Source organism: Oratosquilla oratoria, chromosome 3 (genome assembly GCF_046742065.1).
Source record: "Oratosquilla oratoria isolate Oo_2021 chromosome 3, ASM4674206v1, whole genome shotgun sequence".
NCBI classification, from domain to species: Eukaryota; Metazoa; Arthropoda; class Malacostraca; order Stomatopoda; family Squillidae; genus Oratosquilla; species Oratosquilla oratoria.
The window spans coordinates 70,946,825-70,964,302 of NC_134779.1; the positions used below are offsets into that span (position 1 = coordinate 70,946,825).

Sequence of the window (17,478 nt, forward strand, 5' to 3'; positions counted from 1 at the left end):
TCTACTTAGCAGCTAAAATTCACAGCACTAGACCCATAACCCAAGTTTACAATAAACTGTTAAGTTTGTTATATGAGAAACTAGGATTCTTGATTCACTTTAGTCTCCAGTGCATAAGTGCAACATAATATGAATGAATCTGATTTCTGAAAACTGGTCAAGTCAGAGTGAAGTAATGTATGGGTAAGTGGGAAACTTTTTTTTTTTTTTATCATTCAAAATCAAACAAAATACACAGAAATTGTTTAAAGGGATGTGTACAATGGATATAAGTTTGATTGTATTCAGGGTTACAGCTAAGTCCACATTGTCCAAGGCAAGAAACCAAGTCCAAGACCAAGTCTACAATATCTCAAGTTTGAGTCCACCTTCAGAGGACATCTAAACTTGTGTCAGAGGCAACACCTTATGATCAAGTCCACATTCAAAATTTCTACTAGTCATTCATGCAATTAAAGGGTTATTGATTTGATTCAGTTTAACATCACAAACTCCCCCATCAGGAGGCTAGGGCAGTGCCCCTTACAGAGGATTTTGTAGCATGGAATTTAATGAACTGTGCCTTTGGTCCAACTAGTTTGTGGCAGGATTGGAACAGGCATTACCTCAACCTGTATCACAAGTAGCGATGCTCTTACCCACTTGGCCAGCGAGCATCCTAAAAAGATTTTGATGTAAAGGAATTTAATCACAATGTGGAAGGTTGTGATCCACACTTTATGAGGCAATGTGAGTAGTGGAGCAAGTAAAGGCCATTTAGTTCTACGGATTTACTCTAGTAAATCGCAGCCAGTTGTATTGTGCAGGGCCAGTCATGATCTGCACTAAGAAGCAAGGCAACTGACCACGAAGGCTGTGACGGTTGCCACTACATAAATTTTTTGTTATACAGTAATGTTTACAATGTGACAGAAATAGGTATTTACATGTTTGAGTGATACACTTAATATTAAACAAAAATATATACAATTATGATACATATAAGAACATGGTATGTTTTAGTAATATCTGGTGAAAAATAAAATATAAGCATAATTCCTTTTGTGGACATACGCTTCTCAAAGGTCATCTCTTGTCCAGACCAGGTGTCCTAAGAGGTCAAAGTCACGTTGGCCTAATTCCATTGTTTAGTGGCCTCTGGTCAGGTTCTTGTTAGACCTGATGCTTAACAGCCACTTGGTGCTCCTGCTGTGATGTATTTACCTAGTTGTATTTTACGGGAAGGGGAGCTATGCTCGTGGGGTCCCGTCTTCATATCTCATTTTATCTAAACTATTTTTAAATTCATGTATTGTTTTTGCACACACCACTTTCTCATCTAACTTGTTCCAACTGTCTATTACTCTGTGAGGAAAGCTGTTCTTTTTCAAATCTCTTCTATAGCCGTCTTTTTTTTATTTTCTTTCCGTGTCCTCTTGTATTTCTGTCATCCCATTTTATCAGATTCTCTCTATCAGTAATTTCTATGCCTTTCATGATTCTGTAAATAGCTATCAAATCTCCTCTCTCTCTTCTTTGCTCTAGTGTCTGTAGTTTAAGTTTTTGTAGTCTCTCTTCATATGATAGTTTTGAGAGTGTTGGTGCCAGTTTTGTGATTGCTCTTTGTATTCTTTCAAGTTTTTTTATACATTTTTTTGTACTTGGTGACCATATCGTTGCTGCATATTCCAATCTTGGTCTTATCAGGGTGATTAGGATTTTCCTCACCATTTCTTCATCCAGGTATGTAAATGCCACTTTGATTGTTCTTATTAAATTATAAGTTTCTCCAAAAATCTTATTTATATGTTTCTCAGGTGACATATTATTCATAACAATGACTCCCAGGTCCTTCTCATTTTCTTTTTTTATTCCTTCTTCTCCCAAATTATATGATCCTGTTATTCTGTTTTTGCTTTTTCCAAATTCCATTATACTACACTTTTTTGTATTGAACTCCATCTCCCACTTCCTACTCCATTCCTGTACTTTATTTAGATCTCTCTGTAGTGATTCACAATCTTCTTCAGTTTTCACTCTTTTCAGTAGTTTTGCATCATCTGCAAAGAAGCTCATATAGCTTTCAATTCCTTCATCCATATCATTAATATATATAGCAAACATTATTGGGGCCAGAAATGTTCCCTGCGGGACACCGCTTATTACTTCATTCCATTTTGAGTGCTGATCTCTTATCACTACTCTCATTTTTCTTTCTTGCAAAAAGTCTTCCATCCAATTTAGCAATTTACCTTGTATTCCTCCTTCATATTCTAATTTCTTAAGCAACTTCTTATGTGGTACTTTGTCAAAAGCTTTTTTTAGGTCTAGAAATGCACAATCAGCCCATCCATCTCTTTCTTGTATTATATCTATTAGCCTTGAATAGAAACATATTAAATTGGTGACGCATGATCGTCCTTGTCTGAATCCAAATTGCCTTGGATTTAGTACGTTGTTTTTTTCCAAGTATTTTACCCATCTACTTTTGATAATTCTTTCACAAATTTTTGCTATTGTACTTGTTAGAGAGACTGGTCTATAGTTGGTAGGTTCTTCTTTATTTCCTCCTTTATATATAGGTACTATATTTGCTTTTTTCCAATCTTCTGGAACTTTTCCTTCTTTTAAGGAACTGCTTATTATGCTATGTATTTTGTCTGCCAGTTCATTCCTGCATTCTTTCAGAATCCAGTTTGCTATTTCATCTGGCCCATGCGATTTTCTGACATCAAAATTACCCAAGTGTGTCAATATTTCATTCTTTGTTACTTCTATTTCTTCCATAGGGGGGACTTTTTCTTTCCACTCAATCTCTTCAGGTTGTATATTTTCCCTTGTAAACACTGATTTAAAATGTTTGTTCATAATTTCTGCCATTTCCATTTCCTCAGTGTATTCAACTCCTCCTTGTCTTAATTTCTCCAAGTCTTGTTTGTTTTTCAGTTTATTGTTTACAAATCTGTAGAATAGTTTTGGTTGATCTTTACACTTTTCTATAACATCTTTTTCATATTTTCTTTTTTCCTCTCTGCACTTTTGTACATATTCATTTCTATAACCAGTATATATTTTCCATTTTTCAGGTCTTCTGTCTTTTTTCCATCTGGTCCAGGCTTTGTCTCTTTTGTCTTTTAACTCCCTACAACTTTTGTTGTACCAGCATTTTACATATTCTTTTTCTTGTTTTTGTCTTGGGACATACTTTTCCACTCCTTTTTTGTAAATTTTTGTCAAAATATTCCATTTCTCTTCCACTGATGTTTCTTCTTTGTATATTTCTTCCCAGTTTTCTTGTTGGAAGAATTCTCTTATTTTATCAAAGTTTGTTTTTTCATACATCATTCTTCCTTTTCTATATTGTTCATTTCTTTTCATATATTTTTCTTCATTAAGTTCCAGTTCAATCAATATGTGGTCACTTTTACCTATTGGTGTTTTATATTCAATCTTGTCCACTATTCTAGGTTCAGATGTAATTATTAAGTCTAGCCTCGATGGTTCTTCTTCATTTCTATACCTAGTGTTCTCTTGTATCCATTGTGTCATTGAATGATCAGTAATCATCTCAAATAGAGCATTTCCCCATGAGTCATCACCACTCTTTACTGTCATTTCTTCCCAGCAGATTTCTTTGCAATTAAAGTCGCCCATCATAACTATATGCAACATCATCTGTCTTGATATCTCTGTTCTCATAGTGTGACATGTAACATATCTTCTTCCAACAGCACTCGGTCCAGCTACCAGTCGCTGTCCTTAGTGATTTTTTCATAAAAGATAATTGAATAATATTTACTTAAATCTAATGACATATGGAAAGTAGATACAATTCTATTCACCTAGAAGATATGATCTTATATAGTGGCTCTTTTGCATAAGCTTTATCTGGGAAGAGGAGTAGGTGGAGTTGGTGGAGAGGAGATGGGAGAATCTTGTGATGGAGTAATTGTTGGAGATGGAGATGGGACATGCTGGTGGTCTAGGCTTCGAGGTGCTACTTTGATATTTTCTTTGTGTAGGACAGTCTCTGTTAAATTCTTCAAAGTACTTTGACTTTATTGTTTGGTACTAGGCCAATAACACGAAAGGGTCCTATGAACTTAGGAGAAAGTTTTGATATGGGAGTGTGGTTGAGGGTGCACACAAAATCTCCAATTTCAACTATGCAATTTCTCACTCCTATATTATGAAGGTGTGCCATATTGTCTTTGGAGAGAGTAAGGGTATTGTGAATTCTCTTGAAGAGAGTGTTGAAATTTTGTACTTTTACTTTGACATAATCATCAAAATTGTAAATGGGGGTAAGCCCAACATAAGATCATGTGGGAACTTTTTGTCCAAGCCAAAGAGGACAAAATGTAGTGACTCCTATATTGACCTGTTAATGGCACTATTAATGCAAGTTTGGATCATTGGATTTAATAAATCTTTATATCTATTTCTTAAATCTATTCCTTCTTGAACTGAACAGATTGATGAAATTGGTAATTCTGACTCCTCACTACTCTCATTTAAAATCTTAATGGGTTTTGTACACACCTGAAAACATCCTATTTGTGTACCTTTCCTTAAAACTATATCCTAATTCATAGTGTTAATTACTAGTACTTCTACTCTGTTCTTATTTGAGTTATAAATCCCTGAGTCCCACTTCAACCCTTTTATTTTAATTGATTCTGGGACTGTAATTATTTCAGAGTCTACACAGACTCTTTTCAAACACACTTCCACCTTATTAATTGACATGGGATGCTACAATGTCGATTTTATTACACCACCATCTACAATTAGCAAAGCTTCAGTCGTTGATAATTTAGTAATTTCTGGGATTTCCTGAACATCTGAGTTGGGTTCACAAGTTGCTTTACTTTCTGTTGGTCTGGACTGCTCGGCCTCGTTATCTAAGATAGAAATGTTATCTAGGAATTCATTGATTCCTGTCACTGGTCTTAAGTCTGGTTGATTAAAAAATGGGATTAACTGTGATTTCACTAAGATCCCTAAGTCAGCAGGACATATTACCATGTTTTCTTTTCTCATAGTTGCAAATCCTATCAATAAATCTCCTGGAAAAACAGATTCTTCTACCACTATCACTGGAATGCGCAAATGTTCATTTGTATATAAGATAACTTCTAGTTCAACCTTACCTAATGTTTTTAACTGATTTCCAGTTACTCCTTGCAATGAGTAACGGATTGGTTCCAACATTTTCACTCCTGGGTTCAACTGGTTTAAAATTTTACTACATTAACTACAGACCCTGTGTCAATGAATATTTGAATAGGCTTACTGAACACTGAACTTTAAGCTTTCGATTAGCTTCTCTATTTTTTAGGTGGAATGCACACACTTGGGTTTTGGATGGGTTTGGGTTGAGGGACCATTTATCATAGTACTGCCCCATGAGCTCGAGGTTGGCTAATAGTCATGTCTCGACCTCTTGGAAGGTGGTGGCCTGTGTGGCTAGGCATAAGTCATCCGCGTAGATGAATCTGCGGACGTTGGGGAAGGAGGGTTGGTCGTTTGTATAGATGTTAAAGAGCAGAGGTGCCAGGACTGATCCCTGAGGTAGACCGTTCTTTTGTGTCCGCCATCTGCTTTTGATGCCATTTATTTCGACATAGAATCTGCGGTTTTCCAGAAGGCTTCTTATAACATTAACTATGGTCCTGTTCTGAAGCATGTTGACAAGTTTCAGCAACAGGCCTTTGTGGTTCACGGTGTCGTATGCTGCTGTTAGGTCTACAAACACTGTCCCAGTAATTTGCCGCAGTTCTAACCCATCTTCTATGAACTGAGTTAGGTTAAGGACCTGTTCACAACATGAGCGACCTGGCCTGAACCCAGCTTGGTCAGGAGTGAGAAGGCTATCGACGGCAGTGGATATTCTATTTAATATAAGTCTCTCGTATAGTTTGTAGGTTGTACACAGTAGTGATATAGGTCTATAACTTTTGGGGGTGATTAGGGTCCTTATTTGGTTTTAAGAGAGCCACAACTTTGGTTCTTGTCCACTTTTTAGGTATTTTCTGCATTCTCAGGCATGAGTTGAAATAGGATAGAAGCTACTGATGTGCAATAGGTCCAAGGTTTTTAATTAATTCTTTTGGTATTCCATCTACGCCTGCAGCTTTGTTGGACTTAAGTTGTTTTATTTCTTCTATGAGTTCTTCTAAGGTGAAAGGCTGGAAGATAAAATTTCCATTAGATAAAGCTGCCTGTCTCCTCCTTCTGTCTCTTCTTTTGCCGCCGTTCTTTGTTGTTTGGTCGGCCATTTACAATTAGTTGGTGAGCAACCTGATTGGGGGTTACCGCCGCCAATCTCTGTGGTGGTCTATTTTCAGTATTTAGTTTGCGGATAGTTGTCCATGCTTTTTTACTATTGTGAGTCATATCTGTGTTTTCAATGGTTTCGTGCCATTTTTGCTGTCTTTCCACGTAGTAAGCGCTGATACTATCAGTTGTTTTAAAAAACGATTAGACAACTTTATGGATTGGGATGACAGGTGGTGATGGATACGGAGCTGCCTAGTGTAGGCCTTATGGTCTCTTGCAGTCTCCTTTATTTCTTATGTTCATTAGAGATATAACTGTTTCTCCCAATGCAATGGTCTCTTGGCTAAAAGGGTCTTCTTCGTACAGGGAGGTATACTCTTTGTATAGCTTTTTGGTATCTCCCGTTAGACCAGGGATGTATTGCTGTCTGCAGCCTCTAGGTATGTTTCTTTGTGCTGCCTTCCACACTAGCTGGACGAATTTGTCATATTAGTTTGGGTCTGGTGGTATAGCATCTATTAGTTGGTCAACTGATTCAGCAAATGGTATCCAATTGGCTTTCCTCAGGTTGAACCTTGGGAGGTATTTTGATTCTATAGGCCTTACTACTGGATGGAATTCCACCTGTACTGGCCTATGTTGAGACTTTGGTACAGGTTGTAGGACTGATCGTGTGGCAACGTTAGAACTTGCACATGATACAAAGGCAAGATCTGGGTTGTATCCCCTTTTCCACCTAGCACTGTTAAAGGTGGGTGGTTGCTTTGATTCATAAAGTAGTTCTAGGTTGTTGTTTAGAGCCCATGACACAACTTCTTCTCCATTTGCATCATCGTCTTCATATCCCCAGTTGGTGCTGTGGCTGTTAAAGTCACCAATGATTAGTTGCATTCCACCGTGGAGGTCGAGGTTGGGTGGCCATGCAAATGGCTCATTTGGGGGTTTGTATACAGAAATGATACTTAAGTGCTTTGTTTCTATCTGAAGGATCTCTAGGGAACCGGCCTGGTATGTTGCTGAGTTCGTTACTTGTGACTTGTCTTTGACAAAGATTGCACTTCCATAAGTATGGCTTGGGATATCAATAGCCAATTACATTCCTGCCACATGGGGCTGGTTGGTCGCCCTGTGTGTTTCTTGCAGGCAGAGGACATCTGGTTGCAGGTCTACCAATACCTGTGCTTTGCTGTGGCTGAAGCCTTCAATGTTATGGCTGATAATCTTCATCTTACTTAGTGGGCCGAGGGTTTATCCTTTTACCACCCGCTTAGACGATGCTCAATTGGCTGTGCTGGTGCGTGTTGTTGTCAGGATTAGTCTCCTTTCGGATTAACAGGGCCACGGCGTGAACGTTCCTGACTTGGCCCTCTCGTTTGCCACCCACATCCAAAAACTAAGAGGGAAAGTAAGCTCCCGTAACTCCCTGCTGAAAAAAAAACTAGCAGGAACAAAGTGGGGCACAAATGCACACACACTCAGAACATCTGCCTTAGCACTGTGCTATGCACCAGCAGAATACTGCGCTCCGGTGTGGAGTAGATCAGCCAACGCAAAGAAAATAGATCCAGTACTGAACGAAACCTGCAGAATCATCACAGGAACACTTCGCCCCACGCCCACCAACATCCTGTACAGAATCGCAGGCATAGCACTCCCAGATATTCGACGACGCGCTTTAGCAAAAGTCGAAAAGTGTAAACAAACCTCGGACACAAGGCACCCACTACACTCACATGTGCCTCCCCCAAGTAGACTCAAGTCGCGAAAGAGCTTTGCCACCGTGGAGGAGATACCACCTGGTATGTTGCCCCACAATTACAGAATACAACAGTGGAAGGAGTCTGACAGCACAAGTCTCCCTAACAGTACAGTGCAAGGACCCAGTGAAGAGCCCTCAGATGGGGCACTGCTACCAAGACGCGAATGGTCCACACTAAATAGAGCAAGATCCAGAGTCGCCAGAACTGGTGACAATCTGGTTAAATGGGGCCTCAAAACCGACCCATCCTGCGAGTGCGGAGAAACTGAACAGAACATTGACCATGTCCTAAGCTCGTGCCCGCTTTCAACCAATTTAGACAACATTGACTGGGTCAAAATTAACCAAAGAACACTTGAATGGCTGTCTGTCTGGCGTGATAAGCTATGATGATGATCTCTCTTGTATACCCATATTTAACACAATACCGTCTATCGGTATATATATGGGGAGTTCTGAAATTGTTTATTCTCTGTCTGGGGGGTTTTCCTCTCGGCTCTGGGGGTATCTGAAAATTTCTGCATTCATGAGTCCTATGACCTATCTTACTATGATAAATACAGAATGGTAGGTTCCTACATTGATACTCCGTATGACCCTCGTATTTGCAATTTCTGCAAATACATACATACACACATATACCAAGGCTTTTTCCCTCCTACAAGGGAGGTAGCCAAAAAGGAAAAGGCATAAAATCATTCCCACCCATTCCAATCCCTGAATACACTCCACACCCCTCCACCCTCCCTCTTATCTTAGCAACTCCTTAGTAAAGTTATCTTAGTAAAGTTTCTGCAAATAATTCCATAAAAAAAGTCTTGTGCTTTGTGTCCCCAGGTATTACAATTAAAACATAGAATTCTAGCATCCCTGGATGGACTTCTAACATGCCGTCTATGTCCTACTTCAGCTTTTCTCAACTCTCTAGAGTTCCTATGTTGGCCCACAGTCATTACATATGGGTTTATCGTTCTGGTCTCACTGTATCCATGAAGAAGATAATCTACTTCTCCTAAACTTATATTTGACTTAAGATCTTTATACAGCTTTTCTGCCTTTAAGTCATCAGAATCTTTGGCTAACAATCCAAATGTCATCAATTTGATTACCTGAGAAATTTTCATTTTGTCACTAGATCTTTCTATCCAGTCTGAATCTTTCAAGATAGAATTCATATCTTTTGACCATCTATCTAACCTGGCTAAGTATTCTGTGTCTGATTCACTTGTTCTAACTTCTTTAATAATTTTTACCAAAGACCTGATAGGATCCTGGTCACATTTGGACATAAAATGTTTAATAAAAGCTTTCTTATATACTTCATATTGGTTGATCTCTTCCATTTGCTGGAAATTAATGATAAACCTAGCCCTCCCATTTTCAGGGTCTATATTCTACTATAGAGTTTCTATTTTTCTTTTTTCATCAGTAATGTTTTTACTCACAATAAGAGTGTCTATCAAATTAAGGTATTTGTTGACCCCATAGGTATTTGCTTCCCCCCGTAAATTTCGGAATATTGATATTTGAGGTATGAATCTCATGCCTCAACACGTTCGCGTTCGAATTGTTCATACCTTGCTTTAGCTTGGCTGCCTCCACGTAGTGTTGCTTACGATGTCACTTGACTTCCTTTCGACGTCCCTCTTCAGCCTTGTCGTTCGCCAGCGACGTCGTTCCTCAGCCTCATCACTCACTGCCTAGAAGATCGTCTTGTAGATGATCACCTTGAAGATCGCTTTGTTCCACTCGTAGTAGTTGCTCGTAGTGTTGTAGACCCCTCGTTCCTCTTCTTGTCGTCCTTTGAAACCAACACACGCTTAGTTTTGGTTGCTCTACTCCCGTAGCCTTATCTTGCACCACTTCACGCACCAGTCTTGTCACATCTCTTCGGAGGAAATTGAAGTTCATCCCACCGCTGCCACCACTGTCACCCCCCCCCCCCCCCGTCGTCTCCTCTCAGAGCGTTTCTATTCTCTTTGTTCTAAAGTAGTTCTTGAGGGGTGAATAAAATAGGTGTAGTCGTTCTGATGCTTGTTGGTCTAAATCAGTACACCTCGAGAATCCCACCTGGAACTCTCTACATAACGTCAAGCCACCTTCGTTCTGACATCACTCTTTCATTCATCCAATAGTCTTTTACTTCTCAAACAAGTGCCACACCTTAAGGGCGTGACATTTCCTTTCTGCACCAATTATTTTTCTCCTCCTCCACCTTTTTCTCCAATTAGAGAGGTTGTTATACTCTTCTAAACGATATCACAACGTAAGCATTATGTCGTAACAAAAAATGGCTTGTCCGCTTACAGTTACAATAGTCAAAACAATATTACACACCAGGTGACACTCCACATTTTGTTTCATATACAACATATACAAGGCGCGAGTCTGACTCAGCTATCCTTGACGCCTGTCGTCCGTCGGCCGTTGTTTTCATAAGTATTCATAACAACTGACCCTGGATTAGCATTCGTTCTCCATCTACTTTCTTTCCTACTTTCATCTATACTTCCATCTACCGGCCTCTTACATATAGTTAGTAGGGTCTTCCTTGTTTCTCCCTTTATATATTGGTACTATATTTGCTCTTTTCCAATCTTCTGGAACTTTTCCTTCTTTTAAAAGGCATAAGAGGGTCTAGGAGTTTTCCGACCAGCACCCTAAGATTTGGGTCTTTTAATGTGCGTGGATGTGGTACAGATGAGAGTAAAAGGGAAGAGATAGGTAGTATGTGTCACGAATCTAGGCTCTGTGTTTGAGTTTATACATCGAATCGAGACTTAGGATTCGAGTAGTTCCTTCAATCCAGAATATTAGATTCAAAACGTAGCCTCGTTTTGGATATTCTTTCTCTTCGCGGGGATAAAGAAAAGCAATGGAAAAAGCAACGGGAATAGATTTTCTAGCACAGTATAAAAGTATAAATATATATATCTCTTACCAATGTTGAGCAAGAACAGAGTGTGGTGCAGGAACGGGGTGGGGTAAGGACCACTGCTCCCCTTCTTATATACACAGACCGCACGACACCAGCGTCATAGCACAGGTGCCAACATGTACTTAATTAATTTATCCTAATTCTATTTACCCAACTCCACACTTCCACCATTTCCTTTATTCTTGTGTGGAGAGGGCTCACAAAATAATTTCTACCTGATACCTTAATTCTACAATGTAATGTGACTTTATATGTTGGCTCTACGTCGCCGCCTGGTTTTGGTGTGCATGCCCCTTGACCTGATATCGGCGAGGTCACCGATTTCGTACTCCTCCGCTGACACATTCGCGCGCACTTCTTGTCCATAGAGTCCCTGCGCACAAAGGGGCTCATTGTTTCTCTTGGATCCGGGCTCCTTCGCTACAACATATTGTCATGGTCGGGGTATCGTGAACGTGGCCATGACATATGTATATGAGAAGAAAGATGGATGTGTTGGCTTTGAGTGATACTAAGTTGAAAGAGAAGGGCGAGTGTCAGTTTGGGAGTGTAAGTGGGAGGCTATCACGAGTGAAGAGTGGGCGAGGGAGGGAAGGGGTGGCTATACTAGTAAGTGAAAAGATAGGTAAATGTGTAGTGGAGTGGAAGGAGGTATTTTCAAGGATAATGTGGATGAAGGTGAAACTGGGAAAGGAGATGTGGGTTTTTGTAAGTGCGTATGGGTCTGGCAGTGAGAAGAGTGTAGAAGAATGGGAGGCTTTTTGGATAGATTTAAATGAGTGCATAGAGGGATTAGGGAGAAATGTCCATGTAATAGTACTGGGAGACCTTAATGCTAGGGTAGGAAATGAACCAATTGACAGAGTGGTTGGGAAATGTTTAGTTCCAGGAAAGAATCATAGTGGAGAGTTGATGGTGGAGCTGTGTCTAGAAAGAGAGTTGATGATAGTAAATACAGTGTTTCGGAAGAAAATCAAGCATAAGTACACATGGGAGAGGGTGGTGGATGGAAGGGTGGTAGATATGGACTATGTAGTGGTAGATAGGAGTATAATAGGAAGAGTTAAGGATGTACATGTGCTAAGGGGAGAGGGTGGGGGAATATCAGATCATTTTTTGGTGGAAGGTAAGTTGAGAGTGGAGGATAGATGGAGAAAGAGGAAAAGGACAAAAGGTAGGGAGGTGCTTAGAGTGAACTCTTTAAACCAAATGGAAAAGGAGGAATACAAGAAGCTGAGAGAGGAGTGGGAGGGAGTGAAGGATAGAGTAGAGCTAGGTGTGGAGGAGGAATGGGGATGGTTCAAGGAGGGAGTCACAAATTGTGCAAAGATGATGTGTGGAACAAGAAGGACAGGAGGAAACAGAAGGAAGGATAGTGAGTGGTGGGATGAGAAAACAAAGAAGGTTGTAGAAGAGAAGAAGCGAGCTTTCACAGATTGGTTACAAAATAGGACGAGGGAGTCATATGAGAAGTACAAAGAAAAGAATAGAGAAGTAAAGCACAAGGTAAAGGAGGCAAAGAGGAGAGCAGATGTGAAATTGGGTAAGGGTATGACAGAAATTTTTGAAAGTAATAAAAAGATGTTTTGGAAGGAAATGAAGAGAGGAAGAGGAGGCGAATCAAGTAGAGAAGAAAAGGTAAAAGGTGCAGATGGAGAGTTGATAATGGAAGAAAAGGCAGTAAGGGGAAGATGGGCAGAGTATTTTAGGGAGTTGCTAAATGTGAAGGAGGATAGGGAGGGAAAGATAGTTGCAGTGGGAAATGCTAAGAAAATGACCGTGATGAGTGAGGAAAATGGAGAAGAAATAAGGAAGGATGAAGTGAAGGCAGTTGTTAAGATGATGAGAGGAGGTAAGGCACCTGGTCTGGATGGATGCCATGCAGAATGTCTAAAAAAAAAAAAAAAAAAAAAAAGAGGTACAGTGATGGTGGACTGGCTGGTGAGGTTATTTAATGTTTGCTGGAGAGAGGGTAGAGTGCCGGATGACTGGAGGAGTGCCTGTACAGTTCCACTATAGAAGGAAAAAGGGGACAAGTGTGAGTGTAGTAGTTTCAGAGGGATTAGCTTGTTAATTGTAGTTGGGAAGGCTTATGGGAGGATTGAAAGGATTAGGAGAGGAACAGAGGGAGTAATTGGTGAGGAATAGTGTGGATTTAGGACAGGTAGAGGTTGTGTAGATCAGATTTTTGTGGTAAGACAGATATGTGAGAAAGCTATAGGAAAGGGGAAGGATATTTTTGGGCTTTTATGGATCTGGAAAAGGCTTATGACAGGGTAGACAGAAAGGCACTATGGGAGGTTTTGCGGATATACGGGATAGGAGGTAAGCTTCTAGGAGCTGTCAAGAGTTTTTACGAGAGTAGTAGAGCTTGTGGAGAGAGTTGGTTCAAGGTAAAGGTAGGACTTCGTCAGGGATGGGTTATGTCATCCTGGCTGTTCAAATTATAAATGGATGGGGTAGTGCGAGAGGTAAATGCAAGGGTAGTGGGCAAGGGATTGGAGATGGTTAAAGAAAATGGAGAAAAGTGGGAGGTGAGCCAGCTGTTGTTTGCTGACGACACTGCGCTTGCGGCAGGATTGGAGGAGGGATTGAGGAAGTTGGTGACAGAGTTTGGGAGAATGTGTGATAGAAGAAAGCTAAAGATAAATGTGGGTAAAAGTAAGGTGATGAGATGTACAAGGGGTGAAAGTGGCAGTAGACTGGAAGTGAGCATTAAGGGAGAGCGACTGGAGGAAGTGGATAGTTTTAGATACTTGGGTGCAAATGTGGCAGGAAAAGGTGGAGTGAAGGTGGAGGTAGAATGTAGATTGAGAGAAGCGGGTAAATGCCTTGGTGGATTAAAAAGTGTAATGAGGAATAGACATTTGGGAATGGATGCTAAGAGGAGACTGTATGAATGAGTGATTGTGCCAACAGTACTGTATGGGGCAGAAACATGGAACATAAGAGAGGAAGAGAGAAGGAGTTTGAATGTGTTTGAGATGAGGAGTCTGAGAAGTATGATGGGGGTTACTAGGCTAGATAGAGTGAGAAATGAGGAGGTGAGGAGGAGAACAGGGGTGGAAAAGGAGCTGGGAGATAGGGTTGATGTAAGAGTATTAGGATGGTTTGGACACATGGAAAGAATGAGTGAAGAAAGACTAGTAAAAGAGGTATAGAAGGCAGATGTGAAGGGAGTGAACATGAAGGGACGTCCTAGGATGAGGTGGATGGATGGGGTGAAGGGGGCTTTGGGGAAGAGAGGAATGTCTGTTGAGGAAGGACGGGAGAGGACAGAAGACATGGGTGAATGGAGAATTGTTGTATATGATGATGTTGTGATGCATGAGGTGGAATGGGCGGAGGATGGGGGATGAGGTAGTATGTGTGAGCAAAATTTGACGCAGCCCGAAGGGATTTCTCCCCATCTTCTCCTTTTATGCATGGGGGGATGGAGAGGGTGGGTCGCCGATTTGATGGAGCAGCCTTGCTGTGGAGGTGCTGTGTCTTGTGACACTGCCTCTGACCCAGGGCAGTGGACAAGGTGCAGGGATGACCCGTCATGTAGGAGGTGCTAAGATAAGAGGGAGGGTGGAGGGGTGTGGAGTGTATTCTGGGATGGAATAGGTGGAAATAATTTTATGCCTTTCCCTTTTTGGCTACCTCCTTTGTAAGGGGGGAAAAGCCTTGGTATATGTATGTATGTATGCTTATTACACTATGTATTTTGTCTGTTACTTTTTCCTGCATTCTCTCAAAATCCAGTTTGCCATTTCATCTGGTCCATGTGATTTTCTAACATCGAGATCATTCAAGAGATTCATTATTTCTTTCCTTGTTACTTAAATCTCTTTCATAGGGGGGACTTTCTCCTCCCACTTGACATCTCTTAAGTTGTGTGTTCTCCCTCGTGAATTTCTGCCATTTCTATTTCCTCTGTTTATTCAACTCCTACTTGTCGTAGTTTCACTAATTCTTTTGGTTTTCAGGTTGTTGTTTACAAATCTATAAGATAGTTTTGGTTGATATTTCCATTTTTCTATCACATCCATTTCGTATTTTCTCTTTTCTTCTCTGCACACTTGTACATATTGATTTCTATAATTAGTATATATTTTCCATTTTTCAGGTATTTTGTCTTCCTTTCTTCCATTTTGTCCAAGCTTTATCCATTTTGTCTTTGAACTCCCTACATCTTTTGTTGTACCAACATTTTACATATCCGTTTTCTTGTTTTTGTCTTGGAACATACTTTTCCACTCCTTTATAAAAAAAAATTCAAATTTTTCTATTTCTCTTCTATTGTTGTTTTCTCCTTGTGTATTCTTTTCCACTCTGTTTTTTTTTATTCTCTTATTTTATAAAAAAAAAATACATACATCAATCTTCCCATTCCATATTGTTAATTTTTTCCCATGCATTTTTCCTCATTTAGTTCCAGTTCCAAAAATATATGGTCACTTTTACTTATTGGTGTCTTATATCTTATCCACTATTTTAGGTTCTGATGTCTCCATAGTTCTTCCTCATTTCTATACCTAGTATTATCCTGTATCAATTGTGTCATTGTATGTTTTATAATCATATCAAGTAGTACATATCCCCATAGTCGTCTCCCCCTTGCACTGTCATCTCTTCCCAGCAGATTTCTTTACAATTAAAGTCACCCATTATAACTATTCTTCCTCCATCTTCCATTATCTTATTTAGTGTTATCCTTGTCTTCTAACATATTTTTGTGTTCTCTCTCTTCCCATGAAGCCATTTTAGGAAGCACATAATTTACCACAAACTTCCTGCTCTTGTCCCTGTCCTCTATTTCCATCGTAATCATCTCCACTCTATTTTTTCCATATGTAACATTCCTCACATCATCCTTCTTAGTCAGGAACATAACTCCACCCCCTTGTTATACCTCTCTGTTTCTAATCCAATAATTATATGAACCATGTCCTACACTGTTGGGTGGTAATGGATCTTTCAATTTTGTCTCTATAATTCCCATTATGTCCGGTTCTTTTTTTTCAGGTAATCATTCAGTTCATTCAAGCCTGTTATTAAGCCATCTATATTTATGAGAGACACTTTTAATTTTCTGTTACCTCCATCCTGTTTTCTGTTTCCCTTCCATTCATTCAAGCCTGTTATTAAGCCATCTATATTTATGAGAGACACTTTTAATTTTTTGTTACCTCCATCCTGTTTTCTGTTTCCCTTCCATTTTTCTGTACTATGAACCATTTCCTCACAATAGAATTTCTCTTTGACTCTGTTCTGTTCTCATTATTTTCCTTACCTTCTAGTCTTTTTGTTTTCTCTTCCTCTCCTCCTTATTCATCTCTCTTTTTATCCATACCTGTTTATACTGATCACTTTTTGCTAGTTTCCCTGTTTTTTTATAAGACATTCTCTGCTGTCATTTGTGACCTGAATTTAACCTTAATTGATCTGGTCTTGTCTATATTGTATTACCACTATAATTTCTTTCCCAGTTTCTTGTTCATCTTCTTGAACTATTTTTAATACCTTGTTTACTTTTTCCTTCTTTACTCTTGTAGTCCTATTTGGATTATGCTTCTCTTCCATTCCTTATATAATTATACATTTCTTTTTATCTGCTAAGTCTCTTACTATATTCTCTTTTCTCATCCCTTTAATAACTGTGTCCTTAGTGTGTTCCTTCATCTGTTGTTTCACTGTATCTCTAAATTCAATTTTGTTATTCTTGTGGACTTTTTTCCAACCACTTACCTCTTATGCTATGGACTCTTTATTCTCCTTATTATTCCTCATTCTCATCCTTTACTTCTCTTAACTGTTTTTTTAATTCTATTTCTTTAGTTAGGTTTTGATTCTCCTTTGGTTCTTCCAGTTTATCAACTCTGTGTAACTAGCGCTAGTTGGCCCATGCTTCATTCATTTTTTGATAGTCTCTCCTCTAGACTTACTAGTTGGGGGAGGTTATCTCCCTCATTAAATCCATAGAAGTAAATCTCCTCTTTCCATTGAGCTGCTATTATATATATTCCTACTTTTAATACTTCTGCCCCCCTGTTCAACCTCGTCTGTGTCATCTGCACACCTTTTATTTACACCCCTTCTGACGTCCAAGGCTCATTCCTGTCCTTCCTCATTTTCTTCCATTTTCCTCAATAATGCCTCCCCTTCCCCTTTTTCTTCACCTGCCTACTACACCATAAGCTTTTCCTTTACTAATACAACACAGGTACTCCCTCACAGCTGAAATCCTCAAAACTTGCATTTTTTCCAGAGTTCCAATCTTCGCCGTCAATCCGACTGTTTATTACCTAGTTATATTTTATGGGAAGGAGAGCTATGCTCGTGGTGTCCTGTCTCTATATCTTGTTTTATCTAGATTTTTTAAATTCGTGTATCGTTTATGCACACACCACATTCTCATCTAACCTGTTCCAAACATCTGTTATCCTGTGGGGAAAGCTGTTCTTTTTCAGGTCTCTTCTATAATTGTCTCTTGATTTTCTTTCCATATCCTCTTGTATCTCTGCTATCCCATTTT

General features: G+C 39.6%; 1 protein-coding gene across 2 annotated transcripts in view; it reads left to right on the top strand.

Annotated features, from left to right (window-relative positions):
- Positions 1-17,478, top strand: part of LOC143023841 (peroxidase-like) — a 724,944-nt gene that overhangs the window by 148,506 nt on the left and 558,960 nt on the right. The window lies entirely within an intron of this gene.